Source organism: Lycorma delicatula, chromosome 5, assembly GCF_047948215.1.
Source record: "Lycorma delicatula isolate Av1 chromosome 5, ASM4794821v1, whole genome shotgun sequence".
Taxonomy (NCBI): Eukaryota; Metazoa; Arthropoda; class Insecta; order Hemiptera; family Fulgoridae; genus Lycorma; species Lycorma delicatula.
Window position 1 is genome coordinate 113282518 of NC_134459.1, and position 20375 is coordinate 113302892.

At 29.4% G+C, this 20375-nt stretch overlaps 1 protein-coding gene across 1 annotated transcript in view; it reads left to right on the top strand.

The window, feature by feature from the left end:
• The window catches only part of LOC142325729 (max dimerization protein 1-like), a 328381-nt gene that overhangs the window by 233175 nt on the left and 74831 nt on the right, over positions 1-20375 (top strand). The gene's annotated exons all lie outside the window — the stretch shown is intronic.

Consider the following 20375-nt stretch of genomic DNA (forward strand, 5'->3'; position numbering starts at 1 on the left):
ATTATTTTTGACTTTAATCGTGGCTGTTCTTCCTCAAGGACTTTTCTGAGTATTTCCTTAGAGTAACCGTCGAAAAGAATTTGTGATAATATATATTAATTCGAAATGATCTGGATGTCCCAGGTATTTCATTCTAAGAGCTGTAAGTTTATAATAACTGATTATTGTAAATTCCCTTATTGTAATCGATAAGAATATATACACTTCTTGATGGAAAAATTAAACATTTTTGGACCGGCACAATAAATGAGAATAGATCCTACAAAACCATACCATTACAAAAGCATAATTTTTCTCGTATATTTTGTATTCCTCCTAAATGTTTGTCTGAATTCATCGGTATCGAGTTGTTTTTAAGTATTTATCTCATTTAATTTTTCATCAACGATACCTTTTGTACACATATATGTGCATTTATTTTCGGATTTATGTTTAACGTAAAGTAATGTAGCCTTTACGTTTATTATGTTTATATAAAATAAGTTGTGTAATTCGGAAAACTTTTGATTTGGTAATTTGTGATTGATTGCAAAAAATAAATTTGCTTTGAGTAATCGGTTTTGCCCTTGTTTGATTTAATTTTAATCGATTTAAATAATAATGAGAATAGGTTCTTTTGTTACTAAACAGATCGGTAAAATAAATTCTCTTGAATTTTGTTGAATGTTTGTTGTTAACTTTGTAAAAACAAACAAACAGAACTTTAAGCTATTCATAAAAACAAAATTAAATCTTTTGGTTTTATGTATTTTGTACTCATTTGTGTGAGTGCATATATACATATGCATGTGTGTGTAAACGTATAATTTTGTTTGTGGCAAATACTTCAAAATTTTGTTTTTAGAGAATTCATTGAAGCGTTGTACAATTTCAAAAACAACTTGTCAAAGTAAATCAATTGAAGAAATCTATTCCATCAGTTTCGTTATATTTCTATAACGTAAAATCCGATGTTTAAAATGTCGAAGTTTGTACTTTGGATGGTCGGGTTTGCTATTAACATTCTATACATATACTTTCTGTTCTGACAAACAAATACGTCAGCGATTTTCCAAAACGCATCAATATTAATGGCAAGACACTTCTGTAGTTGTTGAATGTTAAGAGTATAAAGTAGTAGTGTAGTTGTTATAGAGGGTTGTAAAGTTAAGTAAAGTCAGCAGTCTTTATTTTGATTCGACTTTTACCACCGTCGGTATACTTTGCTACTTTTAATGCTGCTGCTTCTGTTGAAATGAATTGAATTTTATCCTTTTATATGCTTCAAAAACCTTACTTCATTTTACTAAACCATCCTTAACTAAAATATCCGATCCTTTTATAGATTTTTTTTTAAAGTACAACAAATTTTAATTGACGATTTTCTTACTGGTTAATCGTTCACAAAATTTGTAAAATAAAATAATATTTAACTTATCTGTTTTTGTTTTATAAATTGTATAAATATCTTTTACTGCTAACTTTTTTCACTTCAAAAATTTTGAATTATTTTTTTCTGGTTTGTTACTATTAAAATAAAATCAGACCGCAATATTTGTAAATTTCCTTTTATGTATATAGACATTTTAACCCTAATTTCATCGATAAAGTTAATAAAAATATGTATGAAGACTGATTCATTTAATCAGCTAAAAATTACTAAAAAAAAACCCCATTAAAAGAACATAGTTATTCTGACCTTAAGAACTAAAAATTATATTTTAATAAATTCATATTACAGTATACAATATTTTTGGCATTTGGACTAAGTAATAATAATCCACAAAAAATATCGGACAATTAATTGAAACCATAAAAACTCGAAAAATTCAAAAACAAATGACGAAGCGGTCATTTACGGGGGATATCTCTAAAGTAAAGACCGCTGGGAAATTTCTCTCCTTAAGGTTGGCGAACCTGTATCATTCATGGCCACGCTAGTAATGTACACAATCCATTGGTGTGTCTAAGTTGTCGCGTTGTAGTATCTTTGATTACGTGTGAGGTATAACGTTATAAAATGAATAGGAAAATCGATGTTGCCGCCGACTGTGAAATACGTGGAGTCATACGTTTTTTAAACCATCAAAACGTTAAGCCGGCTGAAATTCATAGGCATTTGGTTGCTGAGTACGGTGATAATGTAATAAATGAAACGTTCGAAAATAGTGTGAAAGGTTTAGAAATAACAGAATTAATTTGTATAATGAAGAACGTTCGGGGAGGTCCTCGATAATCACCAAGGACTTGTTGAAACGCGTCGATGATGAAATCAGAAAAGATCGTCGCTCAACGATTTTCGATCTGGACCTTTTTTCCTGATGTTTCAAGAGCTGTTGATCGGTCGCATTGTTTATGACCATTTAGGCTTCAAAAGGTTTGTGCATGTTGGGCTGCCACACGTCTTAAGGAACGTTACAAAAAAATGCGAATGAGATCTTTGGAAGTTTTGAAGCGTTACACAGAAAAAAGGTGATAAGTTCCTTAATACAATTGTTACCGGCGATGAAACATGGATTTTGTATTACGCACCAGTTGAAAACGGCAGTCAAGTGAATGGCGTCATTCTCAATAACCAACTACACCAACAAAGGTCAAGCCGCAGCCATTTGGACGCAAACCGATGGCCGCAGTCATTTGGGATCGGTTTGGCATACTGCTGATTGATTTCATGCCACGTGGAACACGACTGTAAATGCAGAAACCTACTGCGAAACTCCACGCAAGTTACGACGCGCCATTCAAAATCGGCAGCGTGAGCAGCTGACCGTCGGCGTCGTCCTACTACACGATACACGTGTACATGTTGCGGGTCCAACACGTGATTTACTGAAAACATTTGAATGGGAAATTTACGATCACCCACCATATAGTCCGGACTTAGCTCCTTTTGATTACCATTAATTTCCCATTTGGGAAATTGAAACGAATTTTTGAACGATAAGCAATTCGCGGGTGACGATAAACTTAAAAATGCTGTTAATCAGTGGCTAAATGAATTGGCGGCAGAAGAATACGACGAGGGTATATTGAAGCTGGTGTATCGCTATGATATATGTCTTAATTCATTTGGCAATTGTAGAGAGAAGTAGTATAAGGTATGTAGTTTAGTGTAAGAGAAATAAAAAGTATTTATAAACTTTTCAGAATAATTTTTTTTACAATGAAACCGTCTTTAGAGATAACCTCTCGTACTTCAGTACGTTCCACTATCATAATCATTTAAGTATTATATTCCTTCTGTAGTTTTTCCGCAAAGGCTCTTCTTCCTTCTTACTGCCCTTTCATATGATCTTTTTTCTTCTGAATTTTTTCACTTCTAGTTGCTGTAGAGTTATTAGCAATATAAAACTCCCAATTTTTAGCTGTAACCTCAGCAATATACTTAGATAAATATAGTTTATTAAATTATGAGACAGAATTATACTTATGAAAACTGATATCTTATATTAAAAGGGAAAAATTCTTTTAAAAAACGTGGCCTTGGTAGAAGAAGAGTTTCATGACTGAAATTTGAGGTTTGTTTTGGGATTTATGTCGAGGTCAGTAACATCGTTCTATTGAAGCGATAACCAGCGTGGTAATCGAAGATTATTAACACAGTAATTATATTTTTAAAAATTATTATAATACGGAAATTATAAATAGACTTGATAGGTTTGAATTTGATAAATTTTAAGGGGAAATTCTTTTATTACCGTTTTGTAATTAAAAGGACACTTAATTGCAAGATTTTGATAATAATAATGATCCCTAGTGGTCCAGTTAAGTTTTATTCGGTCGTTGGCATTGTGGTTGTTTTGCATTGTTCAAATTAGTTTATGTTGTTGATATATCGTTTTATTGCACAGCATGAAGTTCTGCAACTAAACTACATACATTGCACGGTAGTGTCTTGTTCTGAATAATAAGGATTGCCGTGTTGATATTGTTCTTGTAATACGGTTTGTTAGTCCGTCATCCGAATTGTTCTTGTGAAACGCATTACGAAGTCTCTGACCGATGTGTCTTGAGTTAAGTCCGCTTGTCGGTTGTTAGACGTTGAATGCAAATACGTGGTAAACCCGTTATATAATCCGACTGTGTAATAAGCGAGCTATTATGTTTACTCCATCGCTATTTCTCTCTCTTTCTCTGTTTGAATTTCTCACACATATTTTGTTAATTTTAATTGTAATTAACCGACTGTGAAAGGATGACTACGAGAAAATAGGAGTTTTAGAACGGGTAGGGGGTTTTGAGACATGACATAACCGGCTGTCCACCGCGTCTACTGCTTTGTCGCCTGTAACTAAACATTGCCTTCTAGAATAATTAATTTAATTGTTTCGAGAATAATTATTCGGCGGGAAAGCAAATTTACCCCTTCAAGCTCGAGTACGAAGTCTTTCACTCCCTCTAATTCCTTCTCTATTTATTCACTTAACATTCTCTAACTAAATCAGACTATTCACCCGTCTTTTACTATGTTCTTATTTCTGTCCCTGGCTTTGCTTGTTGTATAGCCACTTGGAATCACCTTCCTGATTTTATATATATACATATATTTTTTTTTCATCCCACGCCCTTCTCTAAATGAATTGATAACGCATTCTGGAATCCACTGTTTCAACTGCAGGATAAATAATTTTGATTGTTTATGTACCAATGCGATTCATTTTTATAGCGATCTTTATCGTTTACCTTTTTATATTTATTTATTTATCCTTATTCCTTTCCTCCTCTTTTTCTTTATTTTAAAATAAAATATGCTTTGTAACATACTTATATCAATTACTTTTGTGTAATCTTTATTTAGGTAGGTGCATCCCGTACTTTGGACGGCATACAGTATCATTTTCTTAATTAACACTTGATACTTTTTCTAATCTTGATGTCATCAAAAATTCGTTTTTTTGGAAACATTCAGTTAAGATATAATGCAATGCTCTTTTGGATCATTCTTTTAAACCGAAATTTGTAATTTTTTTCTTTACGGCCTGATATGGACCAGCTGAGTATCGGTTTATTTTTTTCTACCTCCTTTTCTTCTCTTTCTAGTACTTTCTCGTCCGCTCGGATTTTTTCCGTTCTTGTGACCAAGTGTTCGGTTCTGTTTTCTTTCTATTTGTGCAGTCTTGGAACCTCTAGGTACTGTGAACAGTTTTCCTATACTGTTGTCTGTTTGTTTATCGCTTCCAGTTGTTTGTGTGGTATTTTACGCCCTCGACTGCTTCTATACCAGTTTGTGTTTTTCTATTTTCATGAAGGATTCATTTAGCTTGCCTTTCCGTGGGCATTCTCTTGATGTGAACATGGAAGCACACACTTCTTTTCTTACAGGTGGTAGCGAGTTTTTTTTTTGTTTGGTGTAGCTTTTCATTGAATCGAAATCTGTATATCTAATGTGTTTTTGGGCCTAGAATCATCTTTCTGAAGATCCTTTCTTCAAATTTTCATGTTTCATTCAAATTTTAATATGTTTGGTATGTTGCATCTGTGTCGTTGTATTGAATCATCATTTCTTTCTTTCCGAGAGATCTTTTTTTTGAAAGAGATCTCAGTCCAGTCTTTAGTTGCTACTTCATGATGTATCTCTATTTGTTTTTGGTCTTTGCAAAATATCTGTATCAGCAATAACATTAATTTAATTAATTTTATTGTTATTATTCCATTTTTTAATTTATTTTTTAATGGGTTTTATTAGGGCGTAACAAATTGTACACATTGATGTTATATTAATATTGCATCATTGTGAAGATAACAGACCTTTTTTTTACTAGTTCTGATAGAAATGTTTGCAGATGTTAAAAATACCTGCAAAAATTATAGTATTATTTTGTTTTTTGTATGAATAAAATTTTTTTTCAGTAATTATTTAGAAATGTGACGCGCATTTAAAGTCAATAATCTTGGGTTGTGTTGTTTCATCGCGATGAAATTTAGTTTTGCATTTATATCAGTACACTTGTGTTTACATTTTTTCTTTTCCATATAATCCATATCTAATGTTATTCATTCTTAAAAATACTTATGAAATTTGTTTCGATTGATTTCAGTTATTGATCGATTATAATGAAATGTTAACGTGATTAAATTAAACGAATTTCTGAACTTCGTTTGATATCAACAAACATAACCCTAATGCTCGCTAACTCCTAACGCTTAACGGTCGTTTAATTAACTTTAAATATTAAATTGGCCGATTGCTAGGCGAGTCAGTAATTGTATACAGTAACCAATCATTTAGTCCGCAAATTATTAATATTACTCTTGTACAGTACTGAATTACGAAATGTTTGGTGAAGGACGTAACTCGGGTGAAAGGCGTCGTGTTGATGCTTCATCCGAGTCATTTCCATTTGAATAGGATAATTATATAAAAATATATTTGTTTTAATACTAATTTTTGTGTCATAACTGACTTTTGTTCCCTTCTCATACGTTAAGAAAAATTTTTTAAAACCCAACATGATTATTACAACAAATAGATGGTAAAATTTAAAAACTTCAGTAAAACAGTTGTACGTGATTAGATTTATTAGATACGTAACTTTAAAAAGTTTTGGAAAGTTACGCGGAATTTCTGAAAACATTTTTTTAAATCTATGTTTAATCTGTATAATCACGAAAACACCTTTTATTATCCTTTTCAGCATATATTGTTTTTGTTTTCCTTTAGTGCAGCAGATCCAAGTTAGGGGTGAGAATTTTTTTTAATTATTAATTTTCAAATATTATTAACAATGGTTGGTACTGCACAATAAATTCTTTTTGGAACAAATAAAATATCAATGTGTATAATCTTAACTACAGTAATCTTTTGACTTATTTGATAATTGTTTTTTAATATTTAATTTTAGATTAGATAGGAAATCATGCGGATGTTTGCTATTTGAACAATATTTATGAATTTTCACACAATTACATGGAAGCTCAAATTTATCCTCTAGTCAAATGATAATTTAATCTTGGTTACGCCGTATTTTGAAAAAGTAATACTCTTAAATTAAGTTTTACGTTTATGCGATGGGTAGTAACATTAAAATGTTAAGTTTTATGTCATTTTTTAATCGCTGTAATAACTGTAAAAATAGAGTTTGGATTACAGATGAAAAGTTAGAATTTAAAAAAAATATATTCAGTGAAATTGTGTGAATTACAAAGGAGATTCTAGTAATTTTTTTTATGAATTCTATATCCTATAAATGTGATGCATTATTAAGGTGTATTACTTAATCAGTAATTGTTCCTTATCCGGTCACCCGATTTTCTGAAAACATTTATGGAAATCAATATCGTAATTTCAATTTATGTTGCAGTTAAACTTTTCTTGAAATGGAGAAAAAATAGAATTAGAATAAAATAGATTATTTGTACATATGTAAGTTACACAAACGCCACACCACGAGTAATATGTCTACGAATATATAGAATTCTGCTATCAAAATTGTAATTTTTGGGATCATAGGACTTTTTATTCAAAACGTCGAGAAGTACAAAAATTCAAAATGGATTATTTGCTTATTAATAGTAATTTCTATTAGTCTGTAAATATAAATCTTAATAAAATGGTTGAAAATTAAGCCTCAGATAAATCTTTCAGAAGTAATTTTTTTTAAATATTCTCTTAACACGGAAAATATTTTAGTGAAGGTTGGAAGTTTATAATTTTTTTTTGTCTTTCTTCAGGTAAACGTTTAGTTATTCTGTTCTAAAGAAACTTGAATCAGGCCATCCAGACCAATCTGAGAAGTAGGTAACTTTTCACTCTCGACTTGGACTGTTTGGAATAATATTTTATAATTTTCAAGTTTTTTTTTCTTTGATACAAGCTGAAATATTGTTTGAATGTTTATTTTTGCTTACCTTTTTATTGCTATTATCTCTTCTTAATATTTTTTTATTTACTTTTTCTTTTTAAGTTAGTTATATATTAATTTTTATTAAAATGTTCTTAAACGTTTTCTCTTTCTGGTTATTTTTGTTGTTATTATTATTATTCTTTTCAATTAGACGTAATTCAGAAATGACAATGTAAAAAGTTATTTGTACTATTTTTATTTCTAAGTGTGGATTTGATTGATTGTTAGTATGATTTATTATACAGTTATTATTGTATTTATGCAGTGTACATTTTTCTTCGCCGTAAACATTATTCGATAATTTATGCTAGTTTGTAAAAAAAATTAGCATACTTGTCTTATTGAATTATCCAATATTCCATAAATTTTTAATAAAAATTCAGTACGTGGTTGTTTTGAATCAGGGTATCCTGGACCAGTTATTGTTATTATTTTTAATTTAATCATCATTAATAAGGGTTATTTCTTGATGATGATATTCTTTTTTAGTACGAGTATTCTCTATTTCTGCTCGTTTTCATTTTTGGGTTATTTAAGATTAATGAAGTTATAACCATATTTAAAAAAAAAAATAATAATAATAATGAATCTATGTTGTTTATACTACTTAGCCACGATACTTTGTCGTGTGGCAGTTTTGTTTTTTATTCAGATTTATTGTGACGTTAAATATTTTACCCCAGAAATCTTTCACAGAATGATTTAACTTATGATGTTAGGATTTAGCATGTGGTAGGTCGGTTTTAAATATGTTTTGCATTGGATTAGCGTTATTTTTCTTTAATATGGGTTGTACATAAGATTTAATGTCGTTCGAAACATTTTATGAAAACTGTCATCTTCTCATGTCTGGCTTTTTTCCAATTTCCGTTAGATATTATTATTCTCTGTTCTTAAACTATCGTTCTCCATGCTTTTCTTTGTAGAATTTATTTATTTTCTTTTATTATTTTTATTATTTATTGACATATTTTGTATTTTTTTCTCTGTATAAATTTTCATTCGTTTCTTTCTATGAAAAATTTTATTTAGAAATCCCAAGTTTTATTTTATATAATCCCATGTTTGGGATTAATAAGTCGCTAGTAGTTGCTTCTTTTTTTTTAACTTAAGCACCTATTTCGAAAAGACGAGATTTAAAAATATTATTTTCTATATCTTTTTTTTTCTTTCGAAGTCGATTTTATTTACGTAAAAATTTTGTATTACGTGTTTTTATTTAGATTATGGATTGTCTTAAAAAACGCTGTTCTTATTAAAAAAAAAAAAAAAACTATTTGCAAGAAAAGAACTGGATAAACCTACATCTTGATAAAAATGAGTAAAGCAAAAATGACTGCTACCAAGCGTAACCTAAATTTTCAAATGTTTTAATTAAAGCTTGGTAACACAAGGAGTTACAGTTGATAGAACTAAACGGTAAGCTGTGATTGCGCAGTTGAATCAGGGCGTAGAAAATTGTGAAGCGCATCAGAAATGTTTGTATCGCTTGTCGTACGTATGCGGTTCTTTCTATTTACTGAAGGATGACCCGTCAAGGTGTCAAATTTTAATCGATACGAAAGAGTAGTGATAATTAAATTATTATAATTTACTTAATGTATTCATAATAATCATTAAAGTAAGATGAAAGTTTACGATAGAAGAGTAGAGGATGTAAAGCCGTTGTAAGATCTGATTATTAGTTGCTATTATTATGAAATTTAATTTTATCAAAATGAATAATATTTTTTCTGTTGATTATGTACTCTACATTGATATTATTTCGCTCGAGTCTGTTGTGTTGTGTTTATAACGCAATTTTAAGCGATTACTCCATTACTAATTCTAGTCTTTCTTTGCTGACGGTGTTACTAGTCAGGATTTCTCGATTGAACTCGATTCGGGTCGGGTTACGGCTGACTAAGATGTGATACAATCAAGAGTCTTGTTTCTAATGAATCCATTTGATTTCAAGTCCTCGTATAAAGCAAAATGTTTCGACAAAGGAAAATCGGACGAGGGTCGGTAAAGTTAGAGAATTTTTCTATTGGTATGGTAGGTCGCAGTTCATAGAGGGGATGGTCATTCCGTTTTGTTCTTTTCAAATTCCGACTAGACTTATAAAAAAAAAAAAAAAGGTAGAATAGTGAGTGAAAGAGAATATTGTATAAAATGGTAGAAATCAGTACCGTCCTGAATTGGAACTACCGCATTAAAGGCCGGTTTCAAGCTAGACTTTAAGAATACCAATAGAATAACCGGATCAGATCCATATTCTTTAGATTGTAATTCGTTACTCTTTTTTATTCATTTAATTTTTTATTTCAGTTAATTTTCCGTTATATTCACTGTAAAACAACACTAACCGCTGTTATTTATTTTCGAAATATATCAAAATAGTGGTCAAGCGCATTATTTAACTATAAAATATTTTATTTCGGCGTAGGCCGGTTAACATGTTGATGTTAAATGATATTAATTCTTTTTTTTTTATTTGAAAAACACATTTTTGTTATAAAATTATTGAAAAGGAAGCGTGTAATAACCCAAAATAATTCAATAACCCATGTGTCCTTGTAAGGTATGTAAAATATCTAATGTACTTGACTGTGCTAATTTCTTTGATAGTAATAATGCTAATTACACATTATCCTTTGGAAAACAGAGTAAAAAGAGTCGCTTTTATGACTGAATATCGCATATATTTACAGGACTTCAAAAGTATATTCAGTTCGGTAAACAACGCAATGGGAAATCACTTATCTTAGTAAGCCTGGCAAGTGATGCTTTTTGTTCTTCAAAATATTATACTATTTTCGTGGGTATCATGAGTTTATGTTCGTTGTCTATTATGGTTAGGCTAGGGCACCCGATATAATTGATATTTTTAAACTGAATTTTTCCTTATTTAAGTTTTTAATTTTATACCTATATATTTATTGTTGTGATAAAACAGTGCTATTATGCGGTGTAGTATTACTAATTTTTTTTTTCTTGATATCGCCACATAAGCTTGAAGCTTGTGCGTGGGATATGGAAATGTAGCGTGTGAAAAATTCCATTCCTGACCGGGATTCCAACCCAGGACCTCCGGATAAAAGGCCGAGACGCTGCCAAATTAATTATTTGACCAGATATACTGTTTAAAATCTATAATAAACTCTTTTAACTTCCCGTATTACCTAATTTTTTATGGTTTATTTAGGAGGGCCTAGAATTATAAAAAAAAAAAAACAAAATGTTTTTACGGTAACTAGATATTTAACTATAAATGATGAAATATTTACGTAAATGGTGATTCACCAAACATATTATCAATACTTGTTTGAAGGTTTTCTTCTTGTAACAGTTTTTCTTTTTAGAATTCATTGAAAAAGATGATAGTTCTGTTATTTGATTACTATTGTAAAGGTGGCCGTGTGCAAAAGTAATGTAATTCACCATTTTGCATATCGTTTTGTACATCAGAATAGTCTTCACAAACAATTTTCCTCATAATCAGTCAGAGGATTAGAACCCTAGTTTAGCATTATTATAACTTTATTTTATTCTGTTGCCTTCTTTCTAAGAGACTGTACAAGATGTTATTATAATATACATATAGATGTACCTTATTGATAAATATATTCCTGTTTTTGGGAATTTAAAAAAGAAATTTCATCGCCAATTTACCTCCATTATTTTGTATTAATTTTCTGTTGTTAAAACTAAAAACGTAAATTAAGTATTTCATATTATTTATGATTTTTTTTTTAAGATAATAAAGTATCTTCCTATTATGTTAGAAAGTAAATGATAAGAAAAGTTTATACATTTTCTTGCTGTTTAAAGTTATGAGATTTTCTACCGTACTGGTTCTTTACATGATGTAAACTTGAACAAACTTATTTACTATAATGCTGTATTTTGTTAATATATCGGTAGTGCATCTGCTTATGAGATAAAGAGTCGCAAAAGCTATAGTTTTGTAAAGTTGGTGTGCGTGTGTATAGATAAATATAACAGAAAGGAGATGGTTTATTCTGTTCTCTTTTGATATAATACATTTATCTGTTTTCTAAGATATTGTGTAATTCTGCTTAACTCTGTAATACAATATGTACAACTAAGAGAAAAGGTTTTAACTGCTAAATAAGAAGTGAAATGAATGCTCTTAACATACATTTGCTCGCACACCTATACACTCAGTTTGATAGCCTTTGTATCTTTAGATATTAAGATACGTGAGATATGATACTTATTGAACAAGATTACTTGAAATAAAGATAATTTACCTTTGTTTGTGAAATCGAATCGTAGTTTGTTTTTTAACCCTACGTACAATAAAAGATGAAACCTATTCTTAGGTACGTTACCTGATCAGTCCAAAAGTAACACATTGCTTTTTTTTTTTTAAATAAAAGTAATTCTGTATTATATATTTATTTGTATAAATACTGCAAGTATTTTATATTTGAAGAGGTTCTTTTTCTGTCAGTAATAATAAAACTGATTGAAAAATCAGTTTTTTAAATAGGTCGTCGTTGTTAAAATGTAGCGCATGTATCTTAAACATGAAAAATTTCCCTTCAGCGAAGATCGTTTTAATTTTGTCATCTTTGTATTGACTAGGATTTTTAAAAAAAATTACTAGAAATTCTAGCGCAGAGGCAGATTTAATGTAATTAGATAAAACAATAAAATTAAAAATTAATTTTTAGCACGATTATTTGGTTGAATATCAGTTAAGTAAGGTTCAAACGGATTCATTATTACCTTTTTTGCGCTAATTAAACCTTGTTGAAGATTTCTGTTTCAAATAATTAATAATTGAAAGATCATCTTTATTTATCTTGATTACAAGACTGCCCTTAAAGGAGTGTAATGTATTTAGGTTGTATGTGTGTATGGTTGTTTTACCGTAGCAGCTCAACGACTGAACCGATTTAGATGTATAACCCCGCGTTGGAATCCTTATGTTACCGGGAGTGTCATAGGCTCTATATATATATATGTGTGTGTGTGTAGATGATTCAAAAGGAAAGGGAGATAATCTGGAAACTGATTTTAGAGCTTGAAATAAGAAAAAATGTTCATACAAACATATATCCGAAAACGCTTTGTTATCGCGATACGGCTGGTGAAAAATTTCCCACGGATTTCAGTTTCCCAGGTGAAATTATAGTGTATTATGGGTAAACGTATTTTCTTATGTTTTTTGACTTGTAAAATCGAATAAAACAGGTCACAGAATTATATTTCCCGTAGTTTTCATGATATCCAACGTAAAATATTAAAACTCTGTGACGAAAAACAGTTTTTTAGGTTTGAAGTTCAATAACTTTGTTAAATGACTAATTAATGTGTTAATTTTATTTTCAAAACGGTAGAAAATTTTATTCTGAGAAAATTGATTTAATAAATTCTGAAAAACAAACAAAAAAATTACTTTTATTAATTAGAAACTTAACAAAAAATCTTATGAATTTGTAAAAATTAAAAATTGCTGTTGTAAGTGCAATAAATTTAGACCTTTGAAAAATTGAAATATTTTTAATTTACTTTAAAAAAATACTCACTGCGATTTATTCTAATAATTTATTACACGACTGCCCATAAATGAGTGTAATGTATCTAGGGTGTATGTATGAACGTATGTTCCACCGTAGCAGCTCAACGACTGAACCGATTTGAATGTATGACCCCGCGTTAGAATCCTTACGTTACTAGGAGTGACGTAGGTTATGTATATGTTCAAATAAATATAAAAAATTAGAAAAAAAAAATTATGCTATATACGGAATTGACACCCGCATGCACTTTATCCTATATTAGTAATTATCTTACATTAAAGAGCAGTGTTTGTTTGGCAGTCGTTTTTTTTAATATTTATATCTTTGTGATAAATTCTAAACAATATACTAATAACGTTATGAGTTTTCTGTAAATTTTTCCCTTTTCTGTAAGTTTGCCTTTTTTTGGAAATGTCGGCCAATTATAATGTATTTATTTTTTAATCTTATAGAATTTTTATAAGGAATTTATAAATAATATTTTCGCGTGTTTTTTTTCTCGTTTATTATTTAATCTATTATTTTTCTTCTGGTAATTCCTAGATTTCCTAGTAAGGCAAATTTTAAAAATATAGATTATTTCATAAAAGTATTATTTCGTAATTGTCTATTACTAAAAAAATTGAATTTGATAATTAGTTTTGTGAAAAAAAAAAGCTTTCGTTATTTTTGCTACTTTTATTTTTATGTTTTCATTGTTTTTATTTATTTATTTACTTGTTTCTTTCTTTCTAAACATTAATAATTTTCAATCTCTCGATGTAATTATTTGTTTGTATATCCTTTTATATGTCTCTTCTTTATTAACTTTCCATTATTACGATTCTTTTATCTAAGGAAATACAAATAGTAAAGGAATATTTAAAAAACAGTTAATTAAAATGATTGCATGATTTAATTAAACTTTTCCATCATGTAATTTTATATGAACTATAGTATCTTAAATTAAATTTTAACTCGCGATTATTAAAAGCTTGAAAGTAATAATCAGTATTTAATAGGTTTTTAATTTTTCTCTTAAAGAAGAGACTTTAGAAAATTAAATGGGTTTATAATGTAAATATTTTGTTTCTCTTTCTAAACGACTGAGCCCGTTTTAATCGTTTGAAGTGCATTTAATACTCATATTATCATTATATTTATGTGAGCGCGCGGTTGTTTGATAGGATGAAAGAGAGAGAAAGAGAATTGATAAATCCGGAAATGAGGAAGGTTGGATACAGTTATTAGTTATGAAGTCAGTTATCCGCTAGGGCAAAAGCGTAAGCCTATACTATGCAAAACAGGTTCAGAGGGGCCCCATTACTATAATTAATTGGGCAGCAAGACAAGGGCAGTACCGGTTGCATATTCATGAACGTAGTATGATTCCATTACATTGTGTGTTTACTGAATGAGTCTCGTGTCACGTGTGCAATTACCATTCATTTTCGGTTCAAAGAGCTGTTATTATTCCCGTTAAATGGTGATCCCTGTTAAGTTATTAATGGACTCGAATATGACGCGAATCGATCCTGGAATATTAATAAAAATATTTTGCGATCGATGGATAGTCTTTGTATATATTACATTTTATACGAGTAATAATATATTATGAATTTCCATATTATCTTTACTTACATTATTGCATGTTCTTTTGTTTAATGTATTCATTCGGTTTTCGCCATTCATTTAAAAATAATATTATGTTGCACCACTTAGTATATAGATTTGTTTTCTTTGTCCTCTTTTTTAATGTAAATACCTCCTGTCATCTTTCTTATTTGTTAATAAATCAGCTTATCTTAATTTTTGTCAAAATTAATTAAATGAATTTACTTTCCTTTATTAAAATTACCAAATATTTTTTTTCTAGTTAGACGTATTTAATATATATTTAAAATGTGAATTTAAATAAAAACATAAATTATTATAACTCATTGAAATGTTTAATTAATGAAGTGTAAATTTTGAAATTAAATAAAGGAAGTAATTATTAATGATTGATTATCCGGCATTACTTAATACGTATATAGTTTACGCAACCAACGAATTGCTTCGCGGCTGAAATTGTATACTTAGTAGTCATTTACAACTATAGATGTTCCAAAACAATGGTACGAATTAGTGAACTGTCTATTTATTATTTCTGAAAGAAGCGTTAAATTTCTAAATTCTGATTTGTATTGAAAGTAAATTTTAAACAAACTAATGAAGTAATATGTTTTACAAACTGAAAAAAAAATTGCATTTAAATATGTATATTCCAATACTAAAGGCGAATTTTTATTTATCGTATGGGAGGCAAAATAATATCTTTAACAACCAAACCGGTGGGGTAATTGCCGATCTCCGTGGTCGAGTAGAGATGCCATCTTGGCATTTCTTGCGGAGATCCTGGGTTCGAAGCATCTTTTCATGTGCCACCGGGCTAATCTCTACAGCCGTTAATGGCCGCTCTTTTATAAAAAGAAAAAATCTCTTTCTATCTTAACCTAAGAAAAAATGAAAAACCTAAACGAATTAGAATCGGATGCATGATGGTAAATGTTGATTTCTATATTGGGGTCTTTGGATCAACGTGGGATTTTTCCACAGCAAAAAAGAAAATGTACTGTTCCCTGTATAATTAAATAATATCCCTAGGTTATCAGGATTAACCGATTGATGATATTTTGCCATATCATACCGTGTATTAGGATTATTAAACATCGGCACATTCTGTAGACTACTGGCCAGTTGGCCGTTGTCTAGAAGTAATTGTTTAAAATTAAAAAAAAAGAAACCTTATAGAGATTGATTATCAAGTCAAGTTAGTCGCCATAGGCAAGTTATTCTTTGTTTTTTTTTTCGTTAGGCGATCATCAGATAATTGCATAGATTTCATAGATTTTGAGGGTCATTGCTGTTTTATTAAAACTTTGACTTGGTGTTTCACTTTTTATTGTTAGTATTATTAAATTTTACGGTTGTTAACATTTTATTAGGATTAAATTTAATTCCATTGTTGGTTACATCCCGTTCGAAACAAAGCAGATCGTTTTTAAACGTTCAAAAATTATATTCTCTTTTGTGTATTTTTTTAAAACGTTTAGCTTTCGTTATCCGGTTTAATTATTAATTGAAATAGTGTGCAAAGTTATTTGAATAATGTGATTATTAACTAATAGGGTTTTATCTCGATTTTTTAGTTCAGGTTTCACTTGTTTACCAGTTCCAGTAATAATAATTGAGATTTATGTTCTTTTGGCTTCTGAATTAGAGCGATGCATTTCTTTTTCATTTTTTCATCAGTTTATTGACAGAACGTTTATAGCACATTGCGCACCATCGATTGACAAGCTCGGAAGATTAGCCTATTTATCAGCGTTAACCAGTATTCTTGGAAACAAGCACCATATTACGGACTGTTAGTATTAATTTCTAATTATTATTTGTATTTATTATGTATCAGAAGCCGCCGCTTCATTGATTAATTAATCATAAGTCATCTGTAATTTTGAAATATAATTTAATTGGAATGTTATAATATTGTAATTATTAATGTTACTTATTTCTGCTTCCTATTTATTAGAAAATGTATCTGTTTTTTAAGTTTTATATTTAATTTCATTTATCTGTTTGTTATATTAAATTTACGCAATCTTGAAAGTCTCGTTTTGGCTTTTAGAACTTCTACCGTAATGTTTTTGTGTTTTTTTTTTTTTTAAATTTCAGTGAAGATCATTAACGTTGCACTTAGGAATTTTATTATTGATATTTAAAATAGTAAACTAATATTTACAAACAGATTTATTCAATTAATAATGTAATACGCAATATTAGCGATTTATTTATTTTTAATAAAGTAGTTTTTTCGTATTTAATTATTAGTAAACAGTCTTTTTATCATTCATTATTAAATTTTACACTATGCAGAAATTATATTTCATTTCAAAATTATTATAATAATTGCAAAAGTTAAATTATTTATTTAGTAACAGAGATTATAAAGCGGGAAGTAAATACTATTTATATATTAAAAAAATTGGTAAACTAAAAAAAAATTAGTTTTCTGCAATTACTCGGTAACTAATTTAGTTACACACTTCGTTAGGATCTAAAAACAATATTTACATCAGGCCACAGAAAACCAGCATGTACAGACTTCGCTCGTTTAATTATGAAAGGTGTTTAGGGGAACATAAGTAGCTTTTCTCATACTCAAAGCCTTACCTCAGTGACATTTAAATTGAAATATCTCGGCAATTAATTAAGATATAGAAGGCGTATGGGCCTTAAAACACTCACCGCGTCAAGCCCAATCAAATGAACTCACAACGACTTATGCCTCGAATGAATTGATGTCGTCCGACGCTACTCCTCCATTTTCTGTTAAATGAAGACAATTTCCTTTACAATTATCATTTTGTATGATCATCAAAGCGCAAATTCTGGATCGTGTAGGAATCTACTTACTGAAGCCAATTTTTAGCCATGTTCGTTGCCCTATCACGCGCAAAATCTTTTGTAGAAGTGGAGATGAAACATAATGGCCGACGCACAGCTAAAGTTATCGGAATGAAGTCTTATGAACCACGTAACAAATGATCTATTATAACTTAATTTATTTACTGATGTACTGGAGAAGCACGGGTCGCCTAATTGTGTATGAAATTCTTATTCCCAAATTTTTGAGAAAGTTTTCCTCGTAATATTAATCGAGGAATTTAGTTATTATTTTTACGACATCTTTGCTATTAAATACCTTTTTTTTTTAACAAAAAGAGAATGAAAACAAAATACGTTTTTTAATTTTCACAAAATCTATTTAAAAAAATGACAGCTGTTTCGGTATGCAGTACCTTTCTCAGATGTTAACGATCAGAAAACTGTTAAAGAAATTCTGAACTCTATTTTATATTCTATTCGTAACATCTGAGGAAGGTATTGTGTACCGAAAAAGCTGTCATTTTTTAAATAAATTTTGTGAAAATCAAAAAAACATTTTGTTTCTCGTTCTCATTTTATGATGGATTTTCATCAAGAAAAGGTTTCATTCATCGATTATTTTGCTTTTTACGATAAAACTTGTGGTGCCATTTTCATAAGTAATATTTCATATTAGACTTAATCTAACTATAAAGATATAGAACTTGTTTTCAATAGACTACATTATGAGGTGAGTAATTAAGTTTCGTTCCGCGTACATTTTTTTGTATTTTCATCAACTCATTGATAAATAGAATAAAAATACGTTTTAAAAAAGTGACTATAAGTAGAATAAAAATACATTTAAAAAAAAGTGAAGTTAGAACGGTGATTTACTGACAGAATTACTGATTAAGTCTTTTAGGTTAAAGCGAGGTTAGAGAAAAATAAAAATTTCAGTGAAAACTTTTTTCTCGTTTGATAAAACCTAACTTTCGTATGAATGACTAGACTCTAATGTCGACTCCCTTAATAAACAGGTTAGGTATGTGCTTCTATATTACGTTTATTATTATTACTGCCGACTTTATTACTATTGTTATTTCTACCGCTTTTATATTATTACATGACAATGAAATATTTCATAGAACAGTACTTGTTTTGTATGTGCTGTAATCGTTTATCGGTGATGAATAGCTTTTGCATGACCTATGTTGTTGCTGCAGGTCGACAGCACGTATGAGTAGTGGCAGTACTTTGTATTTACTGAAAACAGTGCAGTACTAACATACCCGTCGTTGCACGTTTTGCTGCATGTGACGTTGTACAACGGGCAGGCAAGGGGCCTTAGTCGGTCTGTCCCTATATAATCCATTGCACTCAGGGTAATTAACTGACATAACGGTAGGGGGAGGTCTGCGTTTGGTCCTACCTCTACTACATCTCTCTTTAGTGTACTCTTCCTCACCGTCAACCCTACAGTAGTCTTCCTCATATCTAAACCGCTATCCGATTCGACCTACCACCATCTGTTCATATCAGCACCCTACATTTTATTTCAAAAAGTTACCGTACATTTTCATTTGTACTGCTATAGTTAATGGTAATTTTAATTCCTTTAGTTATCGTACAACTGCAAATATTTGTGTCAAATTTATTTTGTTACAAAATGGTATCTTAAGCATTTAAATTTATTATGTCTGTATTTTATTTAGCATTATTTTTTGTTACCCGTTCTGCGGTATATTAAGATTTAACTCTTATCAATTCATTGTTTTAGTCTTTTTCAAAAAAATCTTTTTTTTTTGTTTTTTTTAATATCTTCATACTTTTATTTTAATATCTAGACTAAAATTTGTTAATTTCAGCTAATGGATTAATGGAATGTTCCAGAATTTTATCCTTCATGATATCTATGGTATTATTGTAGAAAAAAAATTATTATATAAAACGGCTATGTTTTGATCAAATTTTGCTTATTTCTGTTGTTATTTGGGCCAATTATAACATATTTTTGTTTCTCAAAAATCTTTACTTGAGAATATTGTCGCGTATTCGCGGCTCGATTAGGATATTAAGAAATTAACAGTTACAATTGATAATAATAAATTGATAATTACAATTTATTAGTTTAAGAACATAAATTAAATCAATAATATCAGTGACTATAAGAATAATAAACGACAATAATTAACAACACAGGATAATAATAATAGTAATAAATGTCAATCATAATAATAAACAGTGATTGCATACAAAACAGAATTTAAATTAATTTCAGGATATATTAACAGGTAGTTAAAAAATACTGAAAATGATAATTCAGTCCCATTGACAAAAGACATTAACAGGACCGCTAGTATTAACACTTTTAACTACTAGTCTTGTATTAACGCATACATAGTCTATAGATTATAGATATAGATAGTCTATAGTCTATAGATTACGCAAGAATAAAGTTCTTTTACTGCAAATACCTTTTGAATGAAATTTAGCACTTTATCTCGTTCACTTATAGTCGTAACAGTAACTCACCGAACCACTTCCTATGTTCATGTAATGGAATTGTTTGTGACATCACCTTAATCGCGTCGAACGTGTATGCACTAGAAATTCGATCCTCTCTGAT